Source organism: Mus musculus, chromosome 5, assembly GCF_000001635.26.
Source record: "Mus musculus strain C57BL/6J chromosome 5, GRCm38.p6 C57BL/6J".
In the NCBI taxonomy this organism is placed as follows: domain Eukaryota; kingdom Metazoa; phylum Chordata; class Mammalia; order Rodentia; family Muridae; genus Mus; species Mus musculus.
Genome location: NC_000071.6, coordinates 128,663,790 through 128,674,906, shown reverse-complemented (window position 1 = coordinate 128,674,906; position 11,117 = coordinate 128,663,790).

The following is an 11,117-nucleotide window of genomic DNA, read 5'->3' as shown; positions in this document are numbered from 1 at the left end:
CACACAAACTTTATATGCCCCAGTACAGGGGAACACCAGGGCCAAATAGGGGGAGTGGGTGGGTAGGGGAGTGGGGGTGGGTGGGTATGGGGAACTTTTGGTATAGCATTGGAAATGTAAATGAGCTAAATACCTAATAAAAATGGAAAAAAAAGAGAAAGAGACTATAATTTGAAGATAAAGGAGAAAAGAAAAGGAAAAACAAGAAAGCTGGATCTGAAGTGTAATGCCTCGCGGCAGGACTCTGTTCTCCCAAAAAATCCACCTTTAGATTTGGTAGACCACAGAACTCCATTTTGCTCCAGTGAAACTTTCCTGTTCGCATTGTTTTTTTTAAGTTAAAAATATATATATATATAATCTATTGCCTGGACTTGCTTTCTGGCTCCACATAATGTCTGATAAATGTATCAGTACCTTTGTGGAAGTTGTCACAAGACTCCCAGTTGAGTTAAGGTTAGATCTGACACCTTCATTAATTATCCCATTTAAATACTGTGCTCCAAGTCTCCCTAGGCTACCAGACACTACCCAAGGAGTTCCGCCTCTCCATTCTTCATAGGAAAAGGGCTTGGTGTAAACACCGCCTCCGGGGACCTCTGCTTCACGTCGTTACTTGTGCCTGGTGAGAGTACAGTTGTTCTACAAGGACCTTATGCAACCTCTCCCCCAGCGAGCCCCCCTCCCACCTACCCTTTTCATCTTTTCACACAGCCAGGGAAGTTGGCTCGACCTCAGACATCCTTTGCACGGTTGACGTGTAGAGATGATGGATGGATGGTCTAAGTGATTTTGGGTCAAAGACAGTGTTTTATTTAGCAGTGCAGGTGGCAAACGCTGGTTACAGGAAAGCTAATGACTCTCCAGGTAGACAGAGCCAGATTTGTCCTCTTTGGAGTGCTGTGCCCTTCCGTGTGAGTAAGACCTTTCTTGCGGGCAGTGAGGTACTTTGAGGCCATGCAAATGCACTGACTCTCAGAAAACGTTCACGCTCTGTTACCTCAATTAGAAATGGAATATTTTCCAAATGGTTCTTTTTCCAGCTTCTTTTTAAATGTGACTGTTGATAAAAAAAAAAAGAAGAAGAAGAAGAAGAAGAAAAAGAAAAAAAGAAACATTTGTGTTAAAGGCTGAATTGAAGCACTTACTAGCCAGCTGACTATGCATATTATCATAATTCTGTCTGAATTTAATTTTCCTTATCTGAAGATTGGGGTTTTGAATAGAAATGATGAGCTGGGCCAGGTGGTATGCACCTTTAATTCCAGGATTTGGGAGGCAGAGGAAAGCTGATTCTTTTGGGGAGTTCAAGGCCAATCTGACCTATATAAGGAATTCTGGGCTAGCCAGGATGCTATGTTGTGAGGCCCATCTCAAAGACAGACAGACAGACAGACAGACAGACAGACAGACAGACAGACAGAAAGTCACGGGCTGTCTGAAAATTAAATGGAGCCATGCTGTGTGCAAAGCTCTTGGAACAGCGTGTGAGGTGTAAGATTCTCATTAGTGATCATAATATCAATTATTCATTCAGTAATACTCTTGGCATCTTATAGCTCTGTGCAGGGGTTTCATGTATGAAGGAAGATTGCGTGGTTCTGTGTGGAGTGGGGCAGAGATGTCATTCAGAAGGCCAAGAATGCAAACTAGTGTCTGGAGTGGGAAGCTGTCTTAGTCGGGGTTTCTATTCCTGCACAAACATCATGACCAAGAAGCAAGTTGGGGAGGAAAGGGTTTATTCGGCTTACACTTCCATACTGCTGTTCATCACCAAAGGATGCAGGATTGGAACTCAAGCATGTCAGAAAGCAGGAGCTGATGCAGAGGCCATGGAGGGATGTTCTTTACTGGCTTGCTCAGCCTGCTCTCTTATAGAACCCAAGACTACCAGCTCAGAGATGGTCCCACCCACAAGGGGCCTTTCCCCCCTTGATCACTAATTGAGAAAATGCCTTACAGTTGGATCTCATGGAGGCATTTCCTCAACTGAAGCTCCTTTCTCTGTGATAACTCCAGCTGTGTCAAGTTGACACAAAACTAGCCAGTACAGAAGCGATCCATAACAGGACTCAGGCCCAATAGGGGACACTCGTTAGGCTTTCTATTGCTGTGACGAAAACACCATGACCAAAAAGACAAATTGGAGAGGAAAGGCTTAGTTAATTCAGCTTAGACTTCCAGGTTATAGTCCATCATTGAAGGGAGTCAGAACAGGAATTTAAGCAGGGCAGGAACCTGGAGGCAGGAACTAATGCAGAGATCATGGAGGGGTGCTACTTACTGGCTTGCTTCCCCTGGTTTGCCCAGCCTGCTTTCTTCTAGAACCCAGGACCACCAGCCCAGGGATGGCACCACCCACCATGGGCTGGGCCCTCCTCCATCAATCACTAGTTGAGAAAATGTCCGACAGCTGGATCTCATGGAGGCATTTCCTCAACTGCGGTGGCTCCTTCCTCTTTGGTGACTCCAGCTTGTGTTGATATGACAAACAAAGCCAGCAAGTCTAGCCGGGCTAGTACTCTCTGTAAAGATAAGAGGTTCTTGAAATGGCCTCGGTGGAAGTGTTCAAGGGGACTAGAGATTGGAACACGGCACCCATGTTCACCTGAGACAACTCTCCCACAGAATGGCAGCATTCAGGAACTTCTTCCTACTGGTGCTGGGACTTGAGCTACTACCAGACAGGGCCTTCACCCATAGGACTAGCCGGAGGTGCTAGATTTGAATGGTGCCATGGGAGAGGCTAATGGGAAAGTCCAAGTTAGCTCCTGGGAATGCCTCTCCCAGCTTCTGGAGGCCCTGGCATTGTTAATATCTGTTGACAGCCTCCTTCTTCCTCCAGTGCCTTTGCTGACCAGGAGTGCTGTTATCTTCAAGGACAAAGCAAGGAAGAGAGCTAGACCTGATCTGGGAGCTTCCCCATGCCTTGTCAACCAAGCAAAGGTCGGGCCCTCAGTCCCTCCTACTCCCTCTAACTGTAAAGTGGGGGGACAGTGGTTGAACACTTACATCCCCTTGGGACTTCAGAGACTTTGTGGCTAGAACAGTGTGGTGAAGATCCAGAAGGTCATTTGTCTGATGATCTGTGTACAATGTCAAATGATACCAAGACAGATAACAGAAGCAGAAACAGGTGGACAGGACATCAAGCAAAGGGGCACCTTTGGCATGGGCTTAAAGCCAGAGAGACACAGAACAGGCTCTAGGAGGCTCTAAAAAGAAAACGAGTCTGCCGGCACCTTTGTTCAAGACTCAGCCTCCATTAGTATGGGGGCATAAGTGTCTGTTTTTAAACTACTAGGTTTTCAGATCCTTACTAGAACAGCCTTAGAAGACTTATATAACAGTGAATACCCGATGCAGCATCCCAGTGAGACCCCGTTAGAAGACCACAACAGAGGAGTGGATAAAGAAGGCATTTATATACACTTAGCACAAAGTCTGGTTTAGCCACAAGGAAGAACAAATACATGAAAGATGGACTTGGAGTTTATTACGGCTCCAGTTCTCTTTCTGTGATTGTGACAAACACCTCAATTAACCAAAACAACCCTGGGTGGGAGGATTTGTTTGGCTTAGGCTTCCAGGTCACAGTCCATCTTTGAAGGAAGTCAGCGCGTAAGAGCTCAAGCAGGAACCTGCAGTAGCAATAGCAGGATGCTGTTTGCTGCTTGGCTCTCTTGTTTCCTTAGCTAGATTTCTTATCCAGCTGGGAATCACCTGCCTAGGGAATGGTGCTTCCCACCGTGGGCTGAGCCTTCTGCATCAATTAACAATCCAATACTTCCCCATAGACATACCCACAGGTCAAGCTAAATGTCTCAATGACTCTTGACATTTAAAAATCAATCAAGACAAGTTATATCAAGCAAAACAAACCAGACTCAGCATACAACCATCACACGGTACATATATGTACAGTAAACACATGCATAGGTGTAAAGAGGGATCATCTGAGAAGGGGAGAGAAGGTGAATACGAGCCAAACATATGATTGACACACATGAAACTAGCCATTTGGCACAGTGAACTTATGCTAATATTTTAAAGATTAAATTAATAAAAGCATATAAAACAATCAAAGGGGAAGAACACCCCTTCTCCTCACATACAATTCAGAGAACAATGCCCACATCCTTTCTAGGGTGTGGCCACAAGTGGTGGGGTCTCTCTGCAAGCAAAGCTCTGGAGGATTAGGGTTAGAGCATCTCCAAGGATCTATCTCCAATGCTGTGTGCCCCAAGTGGCCCACATAACCTGAACTCAGTCTATGTCTCATCCAGTTGTTGGGGACCCAGCTAGGAAGACTTGCTTGTGAACAGTGGTGACCGGTACAAAAGAAGAGCCTGTATTTGGAGTCCCCTGGACCAGTTTCCCCTGTGTGTTGTATGGGGAAATGACAGTCTAAGTTACTCTCTGTGTGCGAGGACCAGGACATCAGTCTGGGAACACAGATGACTCAACAGGAGAGAGGAAGGAGCACAGAGGGTAGGGAATGGGGGGCAGGGGGGCACATTGAACGGGATCAGGAATGATGCCGACCTCATGTGATGCTCGCCCTTACAGAAACAGACCCAGGTGAAGCAGTCCCGGACACTCAAGATCTGAAAGCCAAGAGTACAGGTGTAGCCAGGAAGTAGGAGGGGTGGCTGAGCATACATCTGAGTGTGTGCATCTGGGCTTGTCAATTGTAAGTGTGCTCTCAGATTCCTACAAACACCTCTCCTCAGGATCGCAGCCTACTTCTTGCTGGGAAGTCACAGGCTGGACATCTGTGAAGAGATTTGAGCTTTTGAAACAGACATGAGGGGGGAAGGGGCGTTTGCATCTAATTAGGGACATCAAACAGTAGAAACCCCACCTACAGCTCCTCTTGGAAAATCGATGGGTGGATCATGATTAAAGCACTAGACTTTTCCATTTGCCAAAATCACGTCGTTCTTGATGATACATTAAAAGAAGCCTGTAGCTAAAAGGAAGGAAGCCCTTTCATTATTTGGCTTTCTACTATTCTGCCACAATAATCTCACAAAAGGCCATCAGATGTAATGTCTCTCTTCTTTCATGCTAAAAAGAATCTTCTAATCTGTCACCGTGACCAGACTGAGCTTATAAGTCCAACTTATATATTATAACCTTACTCATTCATTTGTTCAACAGGTGTTTGCTGAACACCCATCATGGGTCAGACTCTGGTCAAAGCTATGAAGACCCAGTAGTGATAATAGCAAGATACATAGCAATTTCAGCTATCCTGGGTTAACCTTCAATAAGACCCATAGCAGTGTGTGTGTGTGTGTGTGTGTGTGTGTGTGTGTGTGTGTGTGTAGTTGCTGGTTAGTGATAAGGACTATGGGAAGACAGAAAGTCATGGGGTCACAGGCTGGAACTTTGATCAACACTTCCAGATCTCTCAATGGGAAGAAGATGTGTGAATGGAGAGTTGAGGTGTCTTAGTTAGGGTTTCCATTGTTATGACGAGACACCATGACCAAAAGCAACTTAGCAAGGAAAAGGTTTATTTGGCTTGCACATCCACATCACTGTTCATCATCAGAGAAGTCAGGATAGGCACTCAAATGGGGTAGGAACCTGGAGGTAAGAGCCATGGAGCAATGCTGTCTGTTATCTTGTTACCCATGGCTTGCTCAGCCTGCATATAGAACCCAGGAGCCTGCACATAAAAGCCCTGGGGTGTCCCCACCCAAACAGACTGGGCCCTCCCCATCAATTACTAATTAAGAAAATGCCCTACAGCCTTACACACAAACAATCTTAAGGTCTTCTTGTTCGAGATTCCCTCCTCTCGGATGACTTTAGCTTGTGTCAAGGTGACATAAAGCTAGCCAGCACTGATGGAAAAGGAGACATGCCAGGCAGGGATTCGAGGGCAGAGTGCTAAGGCTGAGAATCAACGTATACAAAAGCTCCAGGTATGCCTGGAGTGTGAAGGGTGGACAAACCCTGGACTAGAGAGATGAGACCTATGGATCTTTTCGGCCTCATCGGGATGCTGGTGTCCTCTCTGAGTGATGCAGGAAATGGCTGCAGGGTTGAAGCATAGGAGTGATGAAGATATCTGAGATGCTTATAGGTCTCCATGGTACCACAAGGTAGGAATAGATAGTAGTGAAGTGGCAGGATCAGGAGGAGACTGTCTAGGAATCAGGTGGTGGAGGAGGGGCCAGTGGAGAGTCTCAGAGATGCGCAGCTCTGAATTCAGCCATGCCTGTTATGTATGTTGCAAAAAGTTTACTATGTGGATAAATTGTAGAGAATTGTAATGTTTACATTTTTCCTTAGTTACTTTTTTTTTTTTTTGCTCTAAGGAAATACCCAACAAAAACAACTTAAACCTGAAACAGTTTATTTGGCTCATGATTTAAGGGTACTACTGTCCATCATACCAGGGAAGTCACCTTGGCAGGAGCCTGAGGCAGCTGGTCACATCCACAAGCAGGTAGCAGCGAGAGGTGAATCTTGGCACACACTTGTTCCTTTGAATTCAGTCTAGGGTCCCAGTCCTTGGGTTGGTGCTACGCATAAGGTGAGTCTTTCCGATCTAGAACCTTCTTACAGCTATATGCCGGGTGGTTGTTTCTTAGGTTATATGAGACCATATCAGGTTAACAGGCCCAAACAATTTTATTATATGTGCAAGCACAGCAGGCCCAAGCAAGAAGAACCCTGAGCTCCTTAAGGTACACACCATCTTGGCATGAATGTGGCTTGCAAAACTGAAACCTGATCTTTGGTGCCATCCAAGGTCTGAATTGATGGACGAAGAGATTGAGGACCCAATCGGTGGGCGCTATCTGTCAGCGTGGTGCGTTTCTCTTTAGTCTCCCGCGAACTTCCATGCCTCCCCAGAGGGATCAGGACATGTTTCTAGGATGAGGCAGCAGTCTAGGGACCTGGTAGCATCTATGCTCAGAGCCATGCCTCCAAAAACAAGCGGTGTGCATCCACTCTTACATCTCAGAAGGGAACGGGGCGCATCACGCTGAGCAGCCACTTCCACTTGTCGGCTAAATTCACTACTCTCCCCTACCGTATTGAGGGCACCAACGCCCTTCCTCTCCTGGAGGAAAGCTGAGCTTCCGGCTTCCGTGCCAGTACTTCCCCCGTGAATGTGCTGAACACCTTTCATTTCCTTTTACTCTTTGTAGCTGGCAGTTCCAGCTCTTAGATGCTCTCTGGGAAAAACACCAGGCACGGCATGGAGATCAGCAAGGAAATCGGGGTTCCCTCGGCTAAAATCCAAGGGTCGGGACTGTTGAGAAATATGTGTATTCCTCTCATTGCAGATCCTTGGAAACATTTTACAAGCTGAGTTAATGGATGGGGGAAATGTTTAATGCATAATAAAGTTGGGCCATATGTTTTTTTCCAAAGGGAGAGAGGACTGAACAGAGGGAGAGGGGGCAGGGTGGCTTCGCCACATTCCTTGTCATGTAGCCACAATCTAATTAATGACGAAAGCATCCCAGAACGTGGGGAAGACAGCTCAGCCCTGTCTCCCTGTTACCTCTTAGGGGGTACTAAAGGAAATCCCTACTCCCAAATATTTTCCAAATTAATGTGTCTAACAATCATCTCTGTCAACAAATGCTTTTTCCTTTTCCTGAGCTGAGTGTTGGCTCGTTTTCAAACGCAGAATTTGCAGTTTTGTCTGTGAAGGCTTGGGTGAGCGACCCCAGGCCGGGAGGTCCTTAACAATGCCACCCTGTGTTTCTTGAAGCCTGTTTCTTTTCTTTCCTTTTTCTTTTTCTTTTCTTTTCTTTTCTTTTCTTTTCTTTTCTTTTCTTTTCTTTTCTTTTCTTTTCTCTTCTCTTCTCTTCTCTTCTCTTCTCTTCTCTTCTCTTCTCTCCTCTCCTCTCCTCTCCTCTCCTCTCCTCTCCTCTCCTCTCCTCTTTTCTCTTTTCTTTTCTCTCTCTTTTCTTCCTTTCCTTCTTTCTTTCTTCTTTTTCTCTCCCCCCACCCCGTTTCCTTTTACTAGTGGCTTTAGAAGATGCAGCCTTGAACCTGGGACTGGAGGACCTTAGCCCTCGGAGGCCTTATATTCCCAGTAAGAACATGGATGGCTTCAGGTGACACTCAGAGGAGAGAGAATGGGTCTACTAGCTTCTGGGTGGCTGGAATTCCCACCCACGAAATCCGAATTACTTAATTAATTAGTTAGTTAATTAATTCTGCTTTATTCCTCACAAGTGAAGCAGGGATCAGCAGGCCAAGATGCACCATAGCCTACCTGCCCTCCAGTTATAAATAAGACTCTGATAACATCCCTTCCTTAGGGGTAAACAACCGTAAAGAACATCCTTCTTTCTCCCTCAAAGGATCCCAGGAAGATGCTTCTTTGTGCTCTGACTATTTATGCCTTTCTTCCACATCCACAGCCTGGGTGTCCCTCCAAGGACCAAACGAGTTGTTTCCGCCCTCCCCTCAAGCATCCTACCACCATGTGGAGCCTTTCGTTCATGTCCCCTCAAGCCAAGTCACCCTTCACCTGGGAGCCAGACACTAATTTTGCTACTGCTATGAATCCTAATGTAAATATCTGACACTTCCGATGGCCTTTGGTGACCCTTGTGAAGAGATCGTTTGACACCTCCAAGGGGGTCATGCTGTGAGGTTGAGAAACACTGCTCTAGAGTGATCAGGAAGAAACTGTCATCCCATACAGCCTCACTTTCCCCATGCACTATCTGCCTAATCCCCATAGTGAGCTTTCAGGATTGGAACTGGGGGGGGGGTGTCTCTCCCCATTCAAATGCTCAGAGGGAAAGAACTTGCCTGAGGACCCTTAGCTAGTGCTGAAAGTGTCCCCATTAATATTCAGAGCACTCCTTCATTCTTATTTATTTACGTCCACAGACTGTGTTCCTATTTATACTTCTAGTCCCAGAGCAGTTTGTATATTGGTTTAAGTGAAGGGCTCATCCCTCAACAAATGAAGCCATTTAAATTTTACATTTGCATTTGATATTAATGGCTCTTGCCCCATACACCAGGAAGCCATGCTCATCAAATGTATTCCTGTGATAGCGCTTGTGATCAAGACAAAACACCTTAAATAAATAAACTGTCTGGAGACTAGATATATATGGGTTGTGCAGTCGTTAAATGTTCTTTCCTATTACGGGTTATAGCCAGAACACGCATGAGTGCTCACATGTTCATATATACCACATGCTGTCTTGGTGTTCTATTGCTGTGAAGAGACACCATGACCACAGTGAAACCACATCAAAAAAACCCAAAGCATTTAATTTAGGGCTTGCTTCTAGTTTCAGAGGTTTAGTCCATTATTATTATGGTGGAGAGTATGGTGGCAGGTATGGCAGGCAAGAGCTACATTCTGATCTGCAGGCAGAGAGAGAGACTCTGGGCTTGGCATGGACCTTTGAAACCCCAGGGACACAGGTCAAGACTATATCACCTAATCCTTCTAATCCTTTCAAATAGCGCCACTCCCTGGTCATCAAGTATTCAAATAAATGAGCCTATGGTGTGTGTGTGGGGGGGCATTTTTATTAAAACCAGCACACATGCCTTCACATACATGTTTTAAAAAGATTTAAAATTTTCCTTTTATGAGTATGAGTGTTTTTCTATGTGTATGCTTGTGCACCACATGCATGCAGTGCTTGTGGAGGCCACAAGGGGGTACTGGATCCCTTGGAACTGGACTTTCAAGTGGTAGTGAGTGCCCATTGTAGGTAGACAGAACCAAACCTGGGCCTGTGCAAGGACAGCCCTGGCAAACACATTTATAGATGCATGCATAAAATAAATACACACCCATGCATGCATACACCACACACATTCATGCACACATACACTTGTTTGAATGTACACACACACCTATCCATATGCCTTTACCACATCAAAATTTACAATTCTGTATGGCAAAGGCTACCTTTCTCATTGCTTTGTTTACAATCTTATCTATTTTTAAACATCCCAAGAGCATCGCCTAAGATACAAGAAAAGGAATCATAAGACAAAGTATAGACGTTTATAGAATAAATGCCAATGGATTGGCTATTATAGGCACTTTGTCTTTGTAAAATGTGTATTATACTGTTGTATGTAGTCCAATATTCCGTAAGACAGAGACAGAAAATGACATCGAGAAAGCACTTTCCAATGAAAAACTATAACCCAAACTCCAGGTCCAGACACATGCCAATTTTTGGGTTTTTTTGTTTGTTTGTTTTTTTGTTTTGTTTTATTTTGTTTTGTTTTGTTTTTGAGATAGGATCTCTCTATGTAGTACTGGAAATCCTGAAACTTGTTATATAGACCAGGCTGGCCTTAAACCACAGAGATCCACCTGCCTCTACACCCCAAGTACAGGGATTAAATGTATGCAGCACCACATCCCATCCATTTCTTTCTTAAAATGATATTTTTATTCTTTGAAAAGTTCATACAATTACATAATGTGTATTGATCATATCCATCCCCCACTCCCCCACTCCCCATGGAGCCTTTACCCCAGTTCCCTCCGAATTTTAAAATGTCTTTTTTTTTAAAGTTGTTATTCATAACCCTGAGTCCTGTTAGTGCTCCCGTGTGCATGAATGTGTGTGCATTCATGGTACATAGGCAATATAACAGCAGCCAAGTCCCCAAAGGGACCTGCGCTCCTCCCATCAGCCACCATCAACTGTCAGTAGCTCCTCCCATAGGGGCGAGGACTCAAGAATCCCTCCCATTGGTCAAAAAGGAAAGTAAATTCCTGCCTTGCTTCTTGGCTTTTGTTTCCTCTCACAGTTCCGACCGCAGTTGGAAGCTTGCAATTTGCATTTTAGTTTATGGTTCCAGAGAGATGCAGTTCATCATGGAGGGGTCAGTGTGGCAGCAGAAGCAGAGGCTGACTGGTTACGTTTCGTCCACACATAGGAAGCAGAAAGAAAGATAATAGTAACATGTGTTAAGACTGTGCCCTTTCCCCAGCCTTGAGTGGGCTAAATCAGACCTTGTTTTGCCACAGTCGTCTAGCCCACCTAGGGTGGAGTCTTCCCACTTAGGTGAAGTCTATTTTTTCTGCCACCTCTACAGCTTCCTGCAAGAAGCCACTACCTGCCGAGCAGCTGAGCTTGTTT